Source organism: Camponotus floridanus, unplaced genomic scaffold (genome assembly GCF_003227725.1).
Source record: "Camponotus floridanus strain SB8 unplaced genomic scaffold, Cflo_v7.5 scaffold3, whole genome shotgun sequence".
Lineage (NCBI taxonomy): Eukaryota > Metazoa > Arthropoda > Insecta > Hymenoptera > Formicidae > Camponotus > Camponotus floridanus.
In genome coordinates, this window is record NW_020229436.1 from 2,799,560 (window position 1) to 2,821,115 (window position 21,556).

At 32.5% G+C, this 21,556-nt stretch overlaps 1 non-coding gene across 1 annotated transcript; it reads right to left on the bottom strand.

The window, feature by feature from the left end:
- Window positions 1–1,185: 1,185 nt before the first annotated feature.
- On the bottom strand, window positions 1,186–13,371 carry LOC105254900. Its single transcript, XR_003122995.1, has 6 exons — window positions 12,689–13,371; window positions 4,256–4,551; window positions 3,871–3,981; window positions 3,014–3,458; window positions 2,589–2,775; window positions 1,186–2,145 (listed from the first exon to the last, which is right to left on the bottom strand). It is a non-coding gene; the product is annotated as an uncharacterized LOC105254900 (transcript).
- Window positions 13,372–21,556: the final 8,185 nt, after the last annotated feature.

Consider the following 21,556-nt stretch of genomic DNA (forward strand, 5'->3'; position numbering starts at 1 on the left):
TTAGCGATAATTGAATTAGATTACGCAGAAAAAAAATGTATATATATAGTTGGTGATTTTCTACAGGAGAATCCACGCCGAATAAAAATTGTGTAACATGCAAAAAATATTGTTTAATTTTTTATTTTATTTTATAATAAATAGTCATTGTACACATGATCACTACAATTGTCAATCTCTACAATTTTCGCGCAGTTTCTATAATGTTACATTTCCCAATTATTTTCATGGATCGATTATCTTGTCTTCAAAATCGCGTTTCCTTATTTTTATTTCGTGTCTTTTTCTTTCTATTCTTTTTATTAAATGCATAACTTTAATTCCTTTTTCATACAAATATATATATATATATATATATATATATATATATATATATAGATTAATTTTACGCATCTCAGAATCTGTAAAATGATTTTTATTAATCATAAATCCTATTTTAATTACAACATCCAGCTAAAAAATATAAGTACAAGTTGCAAAAAATTTTTTGGTAAAAGTTTATTTTTAAAATTATTTTTTTATTTTATATTCTAAAAATAAATATGATTCGAAATTTGTCATAAGCTTCTATTTATATAAAAGTATCGTTTATTACGACTTAAATAGATTTTTATAATATTATGCATTAAGTATTCGCGCTAATAAGTTTGCTGTAAAATACAGAGAACTTTGTCGCTTGTGTTTATTTACAAGGTGAGATAAATTCGTGCAACCACCCAAAATATCCCGTCGAGTTTTCTTCGCATCCGGCGAGATTCTTATCCTACATATTATACGAGCGATCAATGTGGATCGACTCGCTTGATCAGGTCACGTGATAGCATTGCACATTTGAGAGACTCGTCGTAATGAGACCATTTTTTGTATTTGAGTAATATCGATAAATTGATGAAACTTTAAACAGAAAAATATGATGTGCGCGATGCTCGTAGTATCGTGCATTAAAAGTTAGATTATATTGAAATTCTTTGACCCAGAAGAGAAGCATTTAAGTGAAAGAATTCAATTTTTCAGTAAAATCTTTTACTCGTTTGATTGTCCTGATAATAAAACTCAACCAAGTAGATAAATTATATATATAGCAGAAGTAGTATAAATTTGTATACTATTAAATAATTATATAATAAATTGAAAATTATTTTTTCACTTAAATACTTTATTTCACTGACGTCAGAGAATCAAGAAATGAAGAATTGGGCAAAAAATAGACTGTTTGCATTTGTATTCATATAGAAAAACTGTGTTAAGCGGTTTAAAACTGTGCTTCCTCATAAAATATAAACACGTGTAGCGTGACTATCATATCTACATTGCAAAGTAGCAAACGATGTTCCATCGGCATAACTCCAAATTTGGCGATATAAATTTCTTTTATAAATTTGCAATTTATCTTCGCTCATGTCTCGTTAATGCGAATTGATTCTATTTTATATGGAAAATATTCTCGTTTGCCACCACGAGAATTTTCGAGCATTCTAACGTCGTGAGAATTATTTTTATTCCTCAGTGGGCGATGTTGTTCACTTGTTCAAACGTTATTGAGAATCCCTGTCAAAGTCTTTCTCGCGATGAGAATTAATTATTTCTCAATACTAATATCGATAATTACGATAAATTGCAATGCAACGTAATTATTAACGAAACATTAAAATACATCTCTCGCATCTCTCTTATCTTTGAAATAGGACAAGTATTTTTGCCCTCTTGTAGAAAAAAATGTGGCTTACAAATATAACGTATTCCCTGTCGCGAATAAATATCTGTCATTCCAGTTGCCAAGTATCGTTGTAACGTTGCATGAATTATACGTTACGCGTTACATTGTAACTTGATGTATATTTCGCGAAAAGTATATTTATTGCGCGACAAAGTACTATTTTCGAATTTTTTTTTCTCTCCGAATCTATTGCATCGTCGAACGACCGGTGTAGCCAGGCGTGGTGTCGCAATATTTTCTAGTGCGATCTCTGACCAACTCGTCGATAGATTTGCTCTGCTGCATCGTCGAGGAGAGATTGTGAAGACGCGATGCTAGGTAGCACATGATAAAGGCTGATAACACTAGTAGAGCGCCCAATCCCGTTGCCACGTAAAGGAAATTTCCGCAGCTACCTTCGAGGCCGGCTGCTACTTTGTCATACAAGTCTATGATAATGAGCGAGAATATTAATTAAAATTGCCAGTGATCGCGCGTCTCATGTTCAACTGTTATTTAAAGGCGAGACGCTCTTCATTTTAATACATATTAATAAAATTTATATCGAAGAAATTAATATTTCAGTTTATATCGCTGAATTTTAAATTAGATTAATCTTTCCGAAAAGATTATACGTGTTTTTGCAGAAATTTCTCAGAAATTCTATTTTCTAAAAGACTTAATGAAACATTAAAAAAACGTTCAATTCAATATATATATTATGTATTATAAATTATAACGCGCGCGAAAAAATTATTACTATTCTCGAAAAAAATGAAAATAAAACGAAAGATTAATTTTAGAAAAGATATAAAGAATCGTTATAATTGATTAAAAAAAAATTTAATTTTTTCATAATATTTTTTTAATAAATTTAAAAATGTTAACTTACCATCTGGCATCATCACCGTATATTCAATGTTCTCCTTGAACTTTGTATATTGCGTGGAATCGTTATACCTTTTGATCAAACGCTCGACTTTTGGGAGAAACTCACCCGATGCTTCTACACTCGCCTCGACCGCTCTTTTTTTCTTTCTTCCATGTCCCGAGGGTTCGAAGAGATCGAGACAGAAATCCTGCAAAGATAAAAAGACTAATAAAGTGCCATATATGGCATAACATTAACATAATATTCTATTATGCTAATTTTTTATGTCATATATAACTCCTTGTGGAAAATCAATCTGTCAAGAACACTATATACACCCAAGTCTCATCTTTCTAGGAAATAGAAGTAGATGTCCTAGGATAGGACATCCATTATCATCTCATTTGCATTTTACATTAGACTAAACAGCTGTCATTATCACGCACCGGTTGACAGTCCTGCGGTTCCATGCACGCCTTTATCTGGGAGTGAATCCAGAGGGTGGAGCGCTCCCTCATTGAACTTAGCAAGAAGGCCTCGAAGTCGAGGAAGACCTCATTTTTGCGCTCGCGATACCTCGCCGGTTGATGCGGGATGATGGACGCGAAATCGCGATTCCTGCAGCCATCCTTGACGAGTACGACGCTACCGGGAGCATGGGGCTGATCCGGGTCCGGACTGACGGTCACCTCCAACAACTTGATGTAGCCCCATGCGCTGTCCGCACTGATGCGGGCGCGCAGCTGCAGTTTGGTGCCGATCGGAACCGCCTGGTCGACCGTCTGCGAGCTATCGGACACGTTGCCGGTCGCCTCTCGATAAAGAGCTACTTCGTACTCGAGTCGACCCGGCGTCTCCTCCACAACCCCGGATACCCTGGCGCCGTGCGGACTGAAACGATTAGCCCTTTAAAGCAGACGCGCGTCGTCGCTTCAGCAAGTTGCACTCTATCGTGGAATATAAACTTGAAACTTATATAAGTTATATTTAATTCGCGTACATATTGCAATATATCAATTTTTTATTTTATAAAATGCACTTCATTAAGTTTTATCCTGATATTACGATTATTCGGGTGAACGATAAATCAGTACATCCTTTTTTGGATGGTATTTAAGCATTTTATTGTATACATCACTGTGTCAGTATCCCGTATGTGCAAATAACTGTTTCCTCGGCGCAGGAACTCGCGCGGGAACGCGCTCCGACGAATGCGATGCGTGTAGTGTGGCGGAAATAATGCTCGTTTATTATATCTTGAGATTCGCAAAGATATCGTGCGAATGGGCGCGGTGTGACTTACAAAGTGCCGGCGAAGCCAGCAGCCTTATGCCTGAGCAGCGTCGGCTCGGGCGGCCGGCACATCAAGATCAGCTCCTGGTCGGCCAGCAGAATGGAACGCAAATATCATACAGTTAAACGTGATTTATCACCAGCAAGTTACATCGAAACATCGTTAGCTGATATCTCTTTTTGTGGAAGAATCATAACGGCATTCAATGATGCCTGATAATAATGCCTGATCTGACTGAATATAAAGCATTCTATTGATACCTCCCGCAATAAAAGGGAATCAATTGCGAATTAGTAGTTGCCATCGAGTGTGCAATCTACGAATCGACCGTTCCGTTCGCTTGTGCAACGTCAGCAATAAGTCGCAAGAAGAACGCATCATCGTAACCCCTCATAAGAATCAGTTCCGCGTAACTCTCGATCGATGACTCACGTTTCTCTTGAGGATACCGCATCGGGAGAAGTCAGTCACCTTCAGGAAGTAGTTATCCTCCTGCGGATCATTCGGGTCGGGTCTGATCTGGCAGTGAATGTCGGCGAGTGGATTCGCTGATCTGTCGTCAGCGAAGAGCGGGGTGCCTCTGAAGCCAACCGGTCTTTTGATCTTCGCTGTTAGAAGATCGGCCGCCGATCCCGCGCCGCTGCACTGAATGTCCGAGACCTCGTAATCCTGGGCAACGGTGGCGGCAACCTGAAACACGAGCATCAGCTCAAATATTGCTGATATTGCAGCCGGAGGCTGGCACGAGAGAGATTTCAGGGAGCAAGTTTTCTCTTGCACCCTGTTTCTTTAATATCGATTTTTCTCCCTCGCCGTAATAGTGTTGTTCACTTTGTGAATAATATCAAAGCTTTTCTTGATCCTTTCCACTGCCTTCTTTTGAATCTTTGTTTACCTTCGTGGCGTTTAACACTCGATTATTGAAAAAACAAAATCCTCTGTTTTTATAAAAGTTTTTGCCCTATCTCACAAAGATAATTGATTTTATTGATTGTGTATTATGTTGAAAGGTATTCTATTATCATCCTTGCAATATTTAAAACATCATTTTTATCTCGAAACGTTATGTTAAAAGTGAACATTTTGCAGACAGTTACTTTCGTTTAATGTCAATCTTTATTAGAATGAAATTATAGCAGATAATGCAATGTAAATAGAATATATGATAATATATTGTATGATAATATAGCTTATGCACACTATATTTGGATCGTAAATAGACTTGTACATTACATAGTAAAGTCGCATAAATAGCTGAAATTTAACAACCGTATTATTCTATAACTGTTATGCAGTCAACATCTTTTTTCACGGTAATTTACTGACGTCCAGTTGCGTTCGCGCGGTACTATAGCGGATAGTGCATTATTTTCAATTTTAACCGGATTTACTTTCTACTTAAAAGAATTGCATCGTCCTAGTTTACGAAAATTGAATAAACACTTTGGTTGATTTGAATTTATTTTCTCGGACGGAATCGAGGATAACTCGAAACCAATCTATAAAATGTTATATGTATGAGCAGATTGTTTATTAAAATTTATATTATTTATTGAAGGAATAATTTTTTTATTAATTGAGCTTTTAATTTTTTATTAAATGAGCTATCCATTTTTTTGAAGTTATTGAAAATAGGAGTCTTTTTGTGAATTATATTTCAGTAATCAAATAGATAACAAAATTTTATTCAACTTTAAATAGTTTAATAAAATAGAAAATATAAAAAATATAATTTAATATTTTTAACTGTCTTTCTGAGCTTTTCATATCGTTTCCTTCACATAAATATCAAATAAAATATATTTTCGAATTTTCTTTTTCGTAAAATGTTTTATGCATTGCAATAAAAATAATTAAATTTCTAATTAATCTACGTTGATGATACTCGACATTCCCGTCTTTCATCGCGAATATATCACATTAATTATCATTTAAAAAGAAGAATTCTTGCTCGCTGATTCACGGACGACCTCGGTGTCGACGACGTTTACAAAGCCATTACATTACTATTGGTAAAGAACAGGGTGACCAGCGCGCGACCAGAACCGAGAACCCACTTCGATACAGGTAACGGTGTAAGGAAACGCTCTGGTGGCCGCGTAAGATATTCGTTATGTGCACCATACACGTTATATATTGCGCGAGCTCCTGTACTGTGCTTATGCTCATCCTACAGGTCATGGTAGGCCGTATTTTTCGAGTTCGTAGCTTGCTTGTAATCATACCGTATCGGAACATCAGATCGATCGATAAGCGCACTTATATTGCTAGGCATTTGCACAGGCGTGTTCGTCAATTTCTGTGACGTAGATGAGATAAAAATACTGATAGTGAGGTGATAATAAATTGTTGATGCAAAACATAATATGAAGAAATATAATTATGTGTATTATCATTGAAAAAAATAAAATTATAATGTCTTATATATAATTATTATTACGTCTTATATATTTCTCATATATTAAAAAAAAAACAATTTTCATATTTTAATGAGTTTATAAAAAAAGATTTCCAAAAAATAAGCAATTATGAAATTATTCATATTTTATTTAGATTAATTAATATTAATCGCGAATTTTTTTTATGAAAAATTTTTTTTATTTACTGATAGATTTATCGTCAAATTCATAGGATGTTAGGATCATAAATTCATGGTTGCGTAGACAGCTAGGACAGATCATTAAATTCGTAGGCACGTAGATGACTCGTCATAGATCGCTAAGTTCGTGCATCGCTAGATTTGAAGATTTGTAGATGCTCTGTAGACGTGCAAATTGTTTTTCAGATCGCGAAGTCCACGAGTTGTTAGTATCTTTGTGGCTATAGATTTTTGAAACTGTAGATTCATGAATCTCTTGATCGAGAATCTTCTAGATTTTTAAGCTCACAATTCTTGGGATTCATAAATCCATAGGGTCCATAGAATTCATAGCTTTATCTAAAAATAATCATTTAGCTTCATTTTTATATGTATAGATATATATATAAATTCCATGTAATATAATACCTTTTATATTCAATCAACAATATTGGAGGAATTATTTTGTTTATAACAGAACTTTTATCATAAATGGAATTTTGATTTTCTGTTACACAATTTATGCTTTTCGTATAATATCAAACTATTCCATTATATTTCGCTTAAAAAAAAGTACTACAAGCAGTTACCGTCTTTGTCAATTATGCGAAGTCATAAGCTAAAGGATGCAATATCAGAGATGTTATTTTAGAACGAAGAGATTAACCTGAAGAAAACTATCATAGCTAATCTTAATACAATTTCATTGTTTTAAAAGCTAGATATAATTAAATAAATTTTTCCTCTCGTATTAAATATTATTTTATTTTTACAATTAATAACTATAATATTTTTCAAGTCTTGAGTCATATGTATAAGTACATCTATATATTTTAAAAAGTAAAACGTTTTAAAATATAAAATTAAAAAGATAAATTGATTGTTAATTTATTGATATAATAATTCTTAATTAATTTTAATAAAATACATAATTTTTAATTACTTTTAATAATTTTCTTAAATTTCACGATATGCAATGCATATTTGTCATAGTAAAGCACAAATCGCATATATTATATTCTTCTCTTTTATATTATTTCTATTTTCCTTTCTGCAAATACAAGATTATAATCCTATTTATATAATACAAGATTATAATCCTATTTATATAATACAAGATTATAATCCTATTTATATAATAATCTTTTATTTGCAAAAAGGAAAATAGGATTATAATAATCCTATTTTCCTTTTTGCAAATACAAGATTATTATAATCCTATTTTGAATATATAATAAGGATTTTTTAATTAATAAATTAATACTATTTCGACCATTTTATAGCTTTCATCTAAAATCATATAAAGATCTTTTTTATATTTTATATTTGGAATTAAAAATTTCCGGAATAAATGATAGTCCATGCGATTTCCAACGTGATATCAACCAAGTTAAAGAGATAAATTTGCGCTGCAAATTTGCGTTTATGTTGTCGCGTTCGTAAAATTCGCGATAATTATTCCGTTTGAGACGATATTTCTGTAAAGTCCAAAAAAGAAAACGTATCTGATACAAAATTCATCAAAGTCACGAGATGTAATGTGCGAATTATGTAAGCAGTTGGAAACGGCACTGAGTGATGTGCAATCTTTATTTTTGAAATGGCGGAAAAATCTGCCATAAAAAGAGATATGCATAGAAACAGCTGGAAAAGCTAAAAAAAACTGGAAGAGGAAATGATTAATCCTTGCTTTTATCAGCTTAATTTTAATATTGATCGAAGATTAGAAATTTTAATTCCTCATATTACGAGAAATAACTTAATAATTAAAGCTTTCCGAGAAAGCTGGTAAAAAGTTCTCTTAATGAATTCTGGTTCTTCGTTTTTAAAAATTAGCTTCAAAGCAAAGACATATAGACTCATAAATTCAGGTTAACTTGAGCGAAATAAAGCTTAATGGAGTCGATTAAAATTTCTTTGTGTTTTTTGCTCTGTTGCCTTTTATTCCTTATCAGAATCTTTGTAAATGAGAAAATAAATAAACGGCAAATTTATTATCATGAACATCTCGTAAATTTATTTGCGAAATCTATTAAGTGGAATGTGAGTAGAAGATTCAAGAAAGCGCGATGGACGATTGTCGGCCATTAATATTGGAAACTATTTGCAATGCAAGCAATATTCTTAATAGCGTCTTTGATAAAGGAATCAAAGTATTTAGTAGTCGAACATCTGATTGTATGTGCATTACAGCTTTCATCGAACAACTTTCATGATGCTGTTTTCTCGATGAATTTCGTCTCGAGTTGATAGGAATTGTGCGACTTGTCGAAACTTCGATCGAGTGATTACGCGTGTCGACATGATGGTTCGAAAAATTCACACAAACAATAGACTAAAAAAAAAACCTGATTTCAAATTAAATTGAGAGAGATTAATCTTCATAAATTAAAATGCAAACTTTCCATGCAGATTTACATTAATACTATCTTTTCTCGATATTTCCTATATTTTTTTTCTCTGGAACATTACAATATTACAATTTTATAATATTTACGACAAATAAATCAGATCCATACTTAACAATTTAATTACATAAAAATTGTCGAATAAGAAAAAATATGAAAAAAAATAAATAAATAAACATAAATTAAAATTATTGCAAATGCAATTTTTAATAAACTTAATGTAAGTAATCAAGCGTAAGTACATATTAATTATTGAAAAAATTTATACGAAAAAGAATACTCTTTAATATAATGCCTTTTGAGAACTTTCTTAGATTGTCGAATCAAGATTGCGTTAAGAATTCCATCGTCAAAATTAAGATTGCGATTTCTGGGACAAATTACGTAATATAACACGAAACGAATTAATAAACCGTGCCTAGTTCATATATAGCAAGAAGAATTTTGTTTTTTCATTAAGAATCGAGCAAATGTAACGGTAAAAGACAGACAGCTCGAAATCCGCCACGCGAGACGAAACGACCGCGATTGACCGCCAGGTAGTCCCTGGCCTTTTTTCGGTCTCATTCGAGAAGAACCGCAAACTCTTCTCTTTATGACTTCATAAAACCCGTTTTTTTTTTAAAGCCATTTTAGTATCGTTCATCCGCGACATCGGTGTCCTCTCATCGCCGACACAATTCGGTACAGTTAAATTTTTTGACACGCGAGACATGTCCTATTCGAATGACTTGGAACGAGATAAAAGCAAATTTAATTTGAGTATGATACGTGACACAATGCGAAATGTCAGCGTATCAAAAAATTTTACAACGGTCAAGGAGCAAACAAATAGCTAAAATGAGATGCAACAGATAAGATGTAATTGTATTTAAAGATAATACAATTACAATAAAATTGTGTGTATGATATGGTATTTTAATAATATTCACAAAATAATGTATAACGAATAAAATAAGATGTACATAATTTATAAGAAATAATGTAAATTATTTTGCATAATCCATTTTTATCTCTTACTATCATCAAGTTATTCAATTTATTTTTTAATCTATTTGATTATCTATCTAATCAAAACTCAAATTTATTATTAATGATATAAGATTTTTAATTTGCAATTTGCAAATATATATATATATATATATATATATATATATATAAGTTTGATAACAAATTTTTGAAATTTTATTATATTTTTTAATAATAAATGTTATATAACTCTATCAAAAATACAGTCTATATATGTTTTTTAAATTCTTTTAATTTTATATCATCTTAATATATTATCTTAAAACTAAATCAATATTTCTTCTTTAATTAAATAAAACCAATAAAAATATAAACAAATATAATTAATTATAATTAGCTGTAAATAAATACAATTTGACAAATACACATACAACATATATATCATTATAACTTTGTGCAAGAGAACATTATGATATTTTGATTTTCCCATTGAAAACATTTATGAATCATAACAAAAGTATAAAGACAATTTCTCCATCTCACTATTAAAAAAATTAAATATTTAAAAATATAGATAATACTTTATATAAGATTATATTTTTAGACCTTCATCAATTGTCATTTGTCAAACGTTTCAGGATCTTTGCTTATAAAATTCAATCGAATTATATGCATAATTAGAATTTTAATCTACATATACAACTGGATTATTAATTTTAATTTCTAATTTAAACTTTAAATCAAACGTATTTTAATTAAATTTTAATTAAACTTGGTGACGAGAAATTGTTTTCGGTAACAAGCGCGAATGTTGGCGAGATCGATGACGCGAGAATAAATATTGTTCGTGCGATATACGTGTTTCAGCGAGCTATTATATTTAAAATCTTTTTCATCATATCGTTATTACGTTGCTATACAATATTGTATGTAATACAAGTGTATTGGAAAAAAGAAAAAAATAATCAAGATATACACATGTAAACAATTTACACGAAAGAATTATATTACACTATATACGATCCTCTCGATACTTTCGCGTGCACGGCTGTGTTAAAGTATTCCGACATATCGCGTTTCACGGCAAAATTAGTCGCCGCGCACCCAATATACCGCGGGGAATTGTCCGACACAATACAATTATTTCGTCATTTGGAAAAGCCATTAATATTTCAAGCGTATCAGTAGCGGATCGCGCGACTCGCTTTAAATTGCCCGTTATCGTATTTCATCACTTCGAATGTTGTCACGTGTATTAATGGGGTGCATTTTAAATTATCCTCGGCTAATATCGTCTATTTGCGCGTCTACGTTTGCGACGTTCTCGTTCTGACGGTCTGGAAAATTCAAATGAATCGAACGCGAAAAACGCCTCGATGGGCCATTATTCTTGATGTGTGGCGTGATTTAATGGCGTAATATAAAAATACATCGAATGCCCGAGTTTTTTCGCAAAAGGAACATTGCGAGAGAGAAAAAGATTGCCCCGCGCGCTCCAGTTAAAATGAAAACCGATCACTTCTTCTTTGTCGCAGAATACCTCCGGACACTCGCCTACGCGGTAGCTTCTTTTGCCAACGGAAATTAATTGACATTTTCGTTATTGGCAGATATTTCGAAACCGTGTCACAAGATTAACAAATTATGACGAGTTTGATGAAGGCGAATAAATAGAAGATAAGTCGGAAAAGGATACATAATTAAATGTCATAAGATTAAAATGATGTTGAAAGATAAACATGAATCAATGTCGAAATCCTATTTTATTAATTACTTTGAAAGATATGTTACGATTTATTTTATATAGAAATCACAATTCTTATTCGCTTCGGATATATCGATTCAAAATTTATTCAATAATTTGTTAAATGGGAAACTCTATTTATCTATTTATGTAGATTCGTAACTCATAAAATTTCTATATTTTATACAAATATATTTATGATCGCGAATTTTGGATATAATATTTTTTAAATTTATTTTTTTAAGTTAAAAGATTATATCATAGTTGAACAGGAATTAATAGAAAAGATCGATATTGATGGTCTTTCGATATCTAAATACGCGTATATGCATTACGATCATATGACAAACTGTCATCACATAGTGTCAAACAAACTCCTGGTGCCGTATGACATGCATAAGTCACCAGGAATGTGGATGACATGGAAATCTAGTGCTCGTCCATCATCCACGATCGAACTGATTTATTCGCAAGAGAATCGGCCGAAATCCGTCCTTCACGTTGATAAAGATTGTGGGACATGCAAACTAGATGTGCAAAGCACGAGGAGGACAAACATTTTTACTATCCAGTGAATCTAACGTCAAGGTTTCATATTTTCCATGAAAAGTTTATTGAAAAATTCATTAGAGTCTAATTGATAATCAGATGACTTGACGAGATTCATTTAAAAAATCCAGAAAATATCATATTTAGATTAACTTCTTCAAATTCTCTTTTAAAAAAGAGGATTTGCTCCGAGTTTTTTCTTTGTCTCATTTAGATGCATAGGTTTATGCAAGACAGTAATGGAAGCAGTGCAAATTAAGTAACGAATAACTTATATTTCAAAAGAAGAACTTCTAAAGCTCTCCAATATAATCGCGAATGATACTTTCAAAATAGATATATTAAACAAATTGATAAGGATTTTAAATAAAAATTAATAAGTTTAATATATTGACATATAAAGGCAGATATATTAATATTAAAATATATAAACACATAATGGAAGGCAGAATTATTAAATCCCTTTTTACGTCACCGACCAGAGAGAAGGCTTGAAAAAAATATCAGTTACTCGCATCTATTCCTCAGACAAGTATATTCGTGACATTTAATCCCGCGCCGGCCTCTGGATAGACTCACCGTGCAAAATCCTGCGATCAGGATTCTCCACATGATCTCGTCAGGCTCTCTGTTCCTCTTTCTTACTCTCCTCGTTAACACGTAAGGTGTTCACCTTAGAGACACTCGAGACACTTTCGAACTGGAGAACTAACCGCCGGTGGCCAGAGAGGGATGCAATTTTGACGAAGGCCCTCGATGGACTGAAGCGCGTGCACCAAGTCGGGGCACGCGGAGGATTCCTTTCCCCCGATGTCCAGCCGGGCGCAGCTCGTCCTCCCGACAAGAAGGGGCCTCGGAAACCCAGGGAATCAGCGAACCACCGCCGCCGCACCGGCCCGTCCGGAGTACTGTTAAATGCATGCTCGATGCCTCCACTAACAACCATCCTCGCTCCGTGCGTTCGCCCAGTGACGACCTCGAACGAGCGTCGCGAGTCCAGGCTTCCTCGGACCGGAGGACCTGAAGATCTGACCCGAAGGTGACCAGATGTCCCAGTTTCCAAAGTGTTTTCGTCGGCTTTTGTCTCTCAGGTGCCCCTCCCTCGCGTGCAAGAAACATCATCATCCTAATCCGATTCGACCGATCTTGCTCCTGAGGTTGTCTTTCACGCTTGACTATGTCTTCTGTTTTTCTCCCTCTTTTTCTAAACTTGTTCTAGTTTTCATATCTGTTATCATATCTAGAAATTTGATTCAGCGATGTTAGCGCGTGAATTTTTCGAAGGAAAAATGATCGTTCATATGAATTTAATTTTATTTATATTCTGAAAATATTTCCCAATTTTTTTATATTTAATTTTTCAAATTTCTGTTGCAAAAAATAGAGATATTCTTAGAGTCTTGATTATTACATCTAAGCTGTGCTTTTTGACTTTTATATCAAATACGTTATATTTTATGATAATGCATTGCGATGTCTTTCTACAAACGGCATTTTAAATTATAGGATTGATCCATAACCACAGGAGAATTTGATCATTTTATTCTTTCTGCTTGCGAATGCATTTTGATCTGAAAAGACCAGTGAAACCACCGAATCGTGAAACATTATGCGATTCTGACATGTATAATAGGTGAATTATTTAACCGGTTACTGACTTCTTTTATGAATGTATCCTAGATCAATATTAATAAAATATAGATCATTGATTATAGAATATTATATTAAAGGAAAGAAGCATTTTTAAAGAAAACCATATTTTTTCAAATATATTGCACAATCCCTTATTTTGCAAAAATTGACTTTTTGTGTTGTAACACTCTCTTCGAGGTGTGATAGATCGCTATATAGAATAGTGAATTAAGTGCTTATCGACGTCGTGTGTTTCTGTAAAAAGTGAGAATGACGGTCCCGGCATCGCACATTCGCACCGACTTTACTGTACTTGTCATTGACTGAGTGACTGATAGAGCACGATGCGGTGTCACGCAGTCTCCAAACGCGCATAGTAATAGTAACAGTCCACGTTCCTTCATATGAGAAGAAAGAAATTGCCCTTCCGTTATTTTTCGCTGTGCGTGTCTGTCCTGTCGTTTAACTCTCTCGAATAAGCGGTTGCTTTTTTAATTTTTTTCAAATGAAAATTAATCAAAATTATGAAAATAAATCATAACTATAAATAAATAAAAATAAATCAATGAAAATAAATCATAACTATAAATAAATAAAACAATAACTATATAAATAAAACTATATAAAAATAAATAAATAAATTGTCAAAATAAATCTTTCATTTTCGTTGCATATTAACTGGATATACTAGATGTAAACTATATATTTCTCTCAAGAAATTAAATTTCTCTAATGTGTTTTAAATATTATCATAAATAAAAATTAATTATTTGCGAATAATTTTAAATGCCTCGCATTTCTATTATAAAACTTTTTTCTAGTCTCACAGATTATTTAATTTGTATATAAATTCCTGATGCTGCACGTGGTTATCTTAATCTTTAAATGTCAGCAAAAATCGAAGAAGGTTTATCCATTACAGTCGTCGCATTCTCAATGTTCTCATCCTCGTCGTTCGCGATTCGCCGACGTTCGTTATGGTCCGTGACGTTATGAAGGCACGTTGCACGCGCTGTTACATCAACGTCGACGTAACAGCCGGCGAGGCGCTAATAATTACGTTAGTCGTTAATCGTGAACTTGCTCGTGAGGCGAGCGAACGAAAGATGATCGGAAGTCGACGGAGGAAGGGGAAGGGGAATGGAAGCGGAATTTCGCGAGTGCGCGCGTGAAACTACCAGGAGCTCGCGGAAAAGACGCAAAAACTATCTCGCTCGCGTGCCGCTGACCTCGCCGCCGTTGCATCCGCACTTTTTCTTGCGGCAGTTACGGTAAGATTCATTCGTTACCGCGAATTCGACAAGAGTGAACGTACGATGATTCCTTCTAATAGTGCTACCTAACGATTGACACCGCAAATGCGAAACGTCAGTAATTCATTAACTATAAAAAGTGCCCTGTAAGATAATTGAGTTCTTTTTTATCGATTTAATATAAATCTATCAATGCGTGTTAATATCAAGATTTCTTTACACATAGAAAGTTATTAGTAAAATATAATAGATATAGAAATATTGATATGTCAAAAATTTATAGACGTTCGATAATTTGCATTTCTTCAAAATAATGTATTTTCTAATCTCTAATAAGCTAAATCTTAATTTATTTTATAAAAGCCAAATATATTTGATTATTTTGCAAATAATTTTCAATTTATAATATGCGTGAATTGCGACATATTTATTAGGAGTCACACAAAGATAATAGAGTAATGATTTTTTTATAAAATAAGAAAAAAGTTGCATTTTCGAGTGTATTGTTATTACGTAAATTTTAACGTATTTATATTATAGTAATGTATAATGATATATTTAATCAGAAAAGCACGTATGTGTGCGCGCTTTCGCTGTGCGAAAGAACCAATTAATCATCACACATACACACACAATTTCAATGTCTGCCAATTTTATTCTTCTCAAAAAATGAAAACTTCTTTTAATAAATATCCGTCACTTCAATACGATTACAGATCGTACTTGTTTTATAATGTATGAGACAAGAGACGGGATGGAACTAAACGAAAAACGATCTCATTTTGCTCTTATCAAGTAACCGATCTAATTTTAAATGATTTAAATTAAAACGCTTATTGGAGCAAAATATCACACAAAGACGATTAATTATTCTCGATGTACTCGAAAAACTGATACACTAATGTGCGCTTAAATACGCTTATGACATATGAATTATTTATGACTTTTGATAATGCTTTTACAATATTGTCACGAATCGTTTAGGTAACTTTCCTCTCAGGATAAACCTTTCAAGTACTAAGCCCTCCCATCAATGTCAAGATATATCCGTGGGGGAGTTTATTTAATTTTTGACACGATGTATAATTTGTAATTTATTTTATAATTAAGAGATTTGCCTTTATCGCATTTTAACAAAAATGAATAAATATGTGTACAAGTTAAAATTAAAGATAAATATTTATAGATATAAATATTCGAGAATATAATTAAATTTGTCAATTGTTCATGTGATCAATTTCGATCAAGGATATAATTTTTGGATAAATAATAATATCTTATATATTTTAGAAGAAAGTGAACGCTAAACATTGTGTAAACTATATTATAATAATTCATTACAGCCATTTATTTTAACTCAATATAAAATAAATTTGAAATATTTGTTTCTGGATTCTAAATTAATTATTAGTTATTAATTAAAGCGATTGATACTGCTTTTTATTAGTTTAATACGTTTAATACGTTTAATTCAATTGCTTTTATTAATTTTCAATTAACAATTTATGTCTTATTATGCGATTTAAATCTAAAGACAAATTACAAACAATTCAACAACAATTTATCGATGAAAAGTTTAAAATATCGAATTAAATACATTTGATTTTAATAGAATTAGAGAAATAATCATTATCTTTATTATCTGCACACAATCAATATTAAGAATCTAGTATGTGTTTATAAACTTGGATTAATCAATGTAAGTGATTGCGATTATGTGCACTGACAATAATGGTCTTCGATATTTCAGATTACAACATCAATAAATGTATTTATTTTGACTACTCTATTTTCTACATCCTGTGCAGTATGCGTTTATTCGTGTAAGTAAACAATTTATTCTCTTCTTTGTAATTACTGAAAAATAATAGACAAGTAATAGAAATATAAACTCCCAAAAAATTGAATCTAAATTCTCATCATTTTTAGTTCAATTTCCATTTGTAGAAAGAATCTTTCTTAATATTTTCACTTTTAGAAAGTAATAAGCTATGTAACCGAATATAAACCGAATATAAACCGAATTTAAATTTAATTTTTATTTTTATTTTTATAAAATAATTACAATCTTTTTCTTAAAACAATTGTTATAGCTTTTCTATGTTGCATTATAATAATTTAAAAATAATTTAAAACTTATATGAAATATAAGGAAGAAATTTTTAATTTAAAAGTTATAACATGTTTTAAAGCTAAAATGGTGCAAAATCTGCATGCGAGAGTTTTAGAAACTCATTGAATATTTAGGATTATAATTTATACATTATATTTAAAAATTTATTTTCAATTCATTGATATTCAATGTTAACTCACATTAAAAAAGCAGGTTAATGGAGAATTTTAAAAGTAAATTGCAACATGATATATATTTTGCACTTGATGTAAAATAAAAAAGACCACTCGAATTAACTGATTTTTGTACAACATTGTCTGTACAAGTGTGACCATGTGTTCTTTTTTCTGAAATATTCTCGAACGTTACTGCAGGTTTAAAAAACCATTTTATTCTGGTTGTGCAGAGTGTACGATTAAAAAGCATTTATATTTCACTTCACTATCTCGTTTTATTTATTAAAATTTTAAAAAATTTGAATCTTTGAAACTTGAGCGAAATACCGCGCATGATTCAATAAATATCGATTCACGAAGCGATTTGATAAAATAATTTAAACAACGGAAAATGCAAGAATTGAAACAATGATTTTTTAATCTCCTTTATCAAAATGCTGCAAGTGTCTTGATTTCTTTTCGATCCATTCGCACACAAAGAGATGTGCAATGAGATTCCAGCAACCTATTTGCGGGAGATGCTGCATCGCGTGGATCACGATTGTTTCGTCTCATCTCCCTTCCCTTTCATCAACCGGATACATTGTTGGAGCGAGGTAACGAAAGCAACCCCGGCGCGCCGGTTAGCCAGCGTGTCATTAATTATCCCGATAGCTTCTGCGTTGCCCGCGCGTTATTATCAATTAAGGTAGCCCTCGGACGCGGCAATTTCCTTCGCGGCGCCGCTTGTTACAGCGGCGATCGCGATACCAAGCCGTGGGCTATTTTGTTCGCCACGCTTGGTTGTTTGCGAAAAGGAATTAAACAGGACGAAGGTGATTATTTGCACGCGCATTAAGCTCATAGGAACATTATCGAGGTATCGACAATGTATCGATCTGTGCACCTTTATACGGCCATTGTATTCTTTCGTTTACTCTCGAAAGATCTCCATTATCTTAGACGAGAACAGATTTAAACTAATGTAACACAAATTTTAAATTATTAATAAGATTTTTTTGTTTTCATTTATATTGTTTTCAGTTTTCAGCAAATTTATATCTAATATTTTGTATTTAATTTATATTGTTATTTTATATTTATATTAATATCTTCTTTTACTGTTAAATTAATGTAATAAGATGAATATTATGTCGTTGAGATGCGTGCGATTTATTTCTAATAAACTATATTTTTATAAATATTATACAAGTCGATTAGGCGCTCATCGAAGACATTCAGTAGACGTGTATAATTGCGAGCGCGCGATATAATTTTCTAAAGGAAATTTGCATCCTAGACTGCACAATTGCACACGAGCGCGTGTAAAATTATGAAGATGGATCGTAAGTATTGCGCAATAATGATGCCTAGCAAACGAGCGTAAGAAAAATACAGTATAGTATGCTAATTACTTATCAATTTAGATTGCGCTCGCGCTTCGTAGGAGAGAGAATCTCGCTCGATTTTTTTAAATTTCTTTTCGTGCACTAATAATTCTACTATCGGTATCATCGTTAATTGAGATAACGCGAGATTGCACGTAGACACTTCGCGTTAATAATTCGTTCCTGCGTATAACACGCGTTAATTGCAGGTTTTCGCTAATTCGTGGTGTTGCCGTGAAATCCTCATGCATTCAATTATCAATGCGTTAATTCTGAAATCCTGCAATTAATATTAACATTTATGTCGATAATCGCTCCGCGACTATTGCGAAATTACGCGATCGAAATACAAAATTAATTGCACGAAATTCACGTCCGCGGCCATTGATTTTGTTCGTCGTTTATTTTCATTTAATATGTTAGTTAATCGAAAAATTATTAAAGTCATAAGAGTGTCGTTGCGAATTATGTAACTGATTGAGATTTTAATTTAGTTTGAGGCATTAATTTAATAAAACTTTTTTTAATTTTCTAGAGAGAAAGTTTCTTGTGTGCTTAAATTAAAAGTTCGCAAAGAAAACACTCCGCAAAATACATTCCATTATCTGTTTTACATAAAGCTTTTTTCCGAAAAATATGTTTCAGATGTAAAAATGCTCGCTTGATAAAAACGAAATTAATAGAAATATACTTTCCATATGCGAAAATTATGATATATTAAAGAAATATCGATGAATTTATTAATTAGAGTTTGTAACAGGTATTGTAACATGCAATGTATGATTTATGCGGAACTGCTACATATACTGCTACAATACGGGATACTCTTTATAAATTCCATATCCGAAGCATTGTGCTTCATCCTCGATTCCTGGAAATGTTCCGGCTGTCATTATTATGTTATTATTGTATATTACAACTGTTGAATGATTGAGCGGTCATCGAAGGGTGTTGTTAAAGTCGGTTAAAAGTCGGTATTTTACGCTTTGCCAGGTCCACTATCGATTTCTGGTGGATACGATAAAACTTCATTCCAAAAGAATTTCCGTCAAGGGAGCGTCCTGGCAATAGAATTAACGCGATCATGAAAACCACATTTCAGAACTTGCTTTTTTCTGCAAAAATAATATATCGCAAAAGAAAAACAATCACAATTACAAAATTATTATTTTTCATCATGTATAATTATCGATCTATCGTTTCTAAAAATAATATTTCAAGTCGTTATTGTTGGATGCCAATGGCAACATTAATTTTTCAATGAAGAACCATTTGGATAATATAAATTATGCAAGTGTTTTCCTTCTTTGTCATTTCTTATTCGGGTGACCTATTTTCCCTCCAAGCGAAGAAACATATATATCATTTCTTTCTAGAAAACTCATATTTTATCAAAAAATATACATTTATAATGTATATTTGTTTTTTATAGAATATTATATTCTGAAAAAGAGATAAAATGTTACGAATTTTTATATATTTTAAACAGTAAACTTAATTTAAATTCTAAACGTATGATATATATACACATACAGTAGATTTATCATTATCTCAAATAAGAAGTACAGTAGATTTATCATTTACTCAGATAAGAATCGAAATTCTTTTTCTTAATTAACTTAAGAGCTGTGAAATTTGAAGAAGTGTTATATATATATAATTGAGAATATATAAATAATTACTCAATCTCTTCATCGTCGATAGAATTTTCTTGAAGGTGGTCTCAAAAGTACCGATATGCTTTCGATTGACATCGGATAGTGAAATTAAATTCTGGTTTCCGAAACAGCTCGTGCGTGAAACACCTGTATACTACTAAACGCACAGTTATATTTTACGGGATCAGAAAAAAAGGCGTATATACGCGAAGTAACATGACGGTACCTTCTATCTGAACCGTTGCGTGTGGAAAAACTCAATTTTCTAGCCGAGTGCGTCGCAGTCCTGCGAGATCCTGCCTATGCACCTATCATCGCACCTGCCCGAAAAAGGACTCGCGGAAGAATCGCGCGCGTTTACCGGGAGGAAAAGAGCATCTCTCTCTTTAATCTCTTTTGTATAAACTACATCATTTTCCCCGCATCGTTCACGCCTCGGGGCATTTTGGCACACGGCATGAAAATCCGCCGCGGCAGATGTGTTGAACAACGGTTCGCTCGCGTATTTAATTCGTTTCCGTCTTCTTTCGGGATCGGGAGGAGAGGGGAAGGGGCAGCATCCGCCGCGAGAGATGAAAGCGGAAAATTCCGCTTTTTTCCCCGCGGCTGAATTCCGCTTTAACCGCGCGGCGACTTTTTTGCTTATTAAGAATTTTACCGAATCGCGTTTATATAAGATCGAGCCCTCCTCCCCGCAGTTCACGCATCGCAGCGCGTGCTTGTCGCAATTAATAAACGCCGTATATATCCCGCGCGGAAATAAATCACCTCCGATATTATGCAGACAGTACAGAGCTATATTACGTGTAATCTTTCGTCAGGTAAATTCTTCGACAAACTTGGAATTTATCCTTTATTAGCGTAGATTAATCGCTTGCTGCGTTCTCTATTTTTAATGCTAATTTTTTATCATCATAATTAATTTATATTTTAAAACGTATTTAGCTTGAAAAGCAATTGGAAATGTTTCCTCCACAGTTGAATCTGCAAATTATCCTATATTAAATGTTAAAATATGATTATATGATTGTCAGTTTTAAGCAACATGATGCGATTTTAAAAATTAAATTACAATTTTCGTATAAAGTATCAGACGAATGCATTCAGTGCTAAAACATAAATGCAAACTTGTGGAGGTTTAAATGATAAAAAATATTACATTAAAGATGTGAAGAAATGTTTACAGAATTAAAAATATACATTAAATATGTGAAGAAATGTTTGCAGAATTATAAAACAAACTAAAGA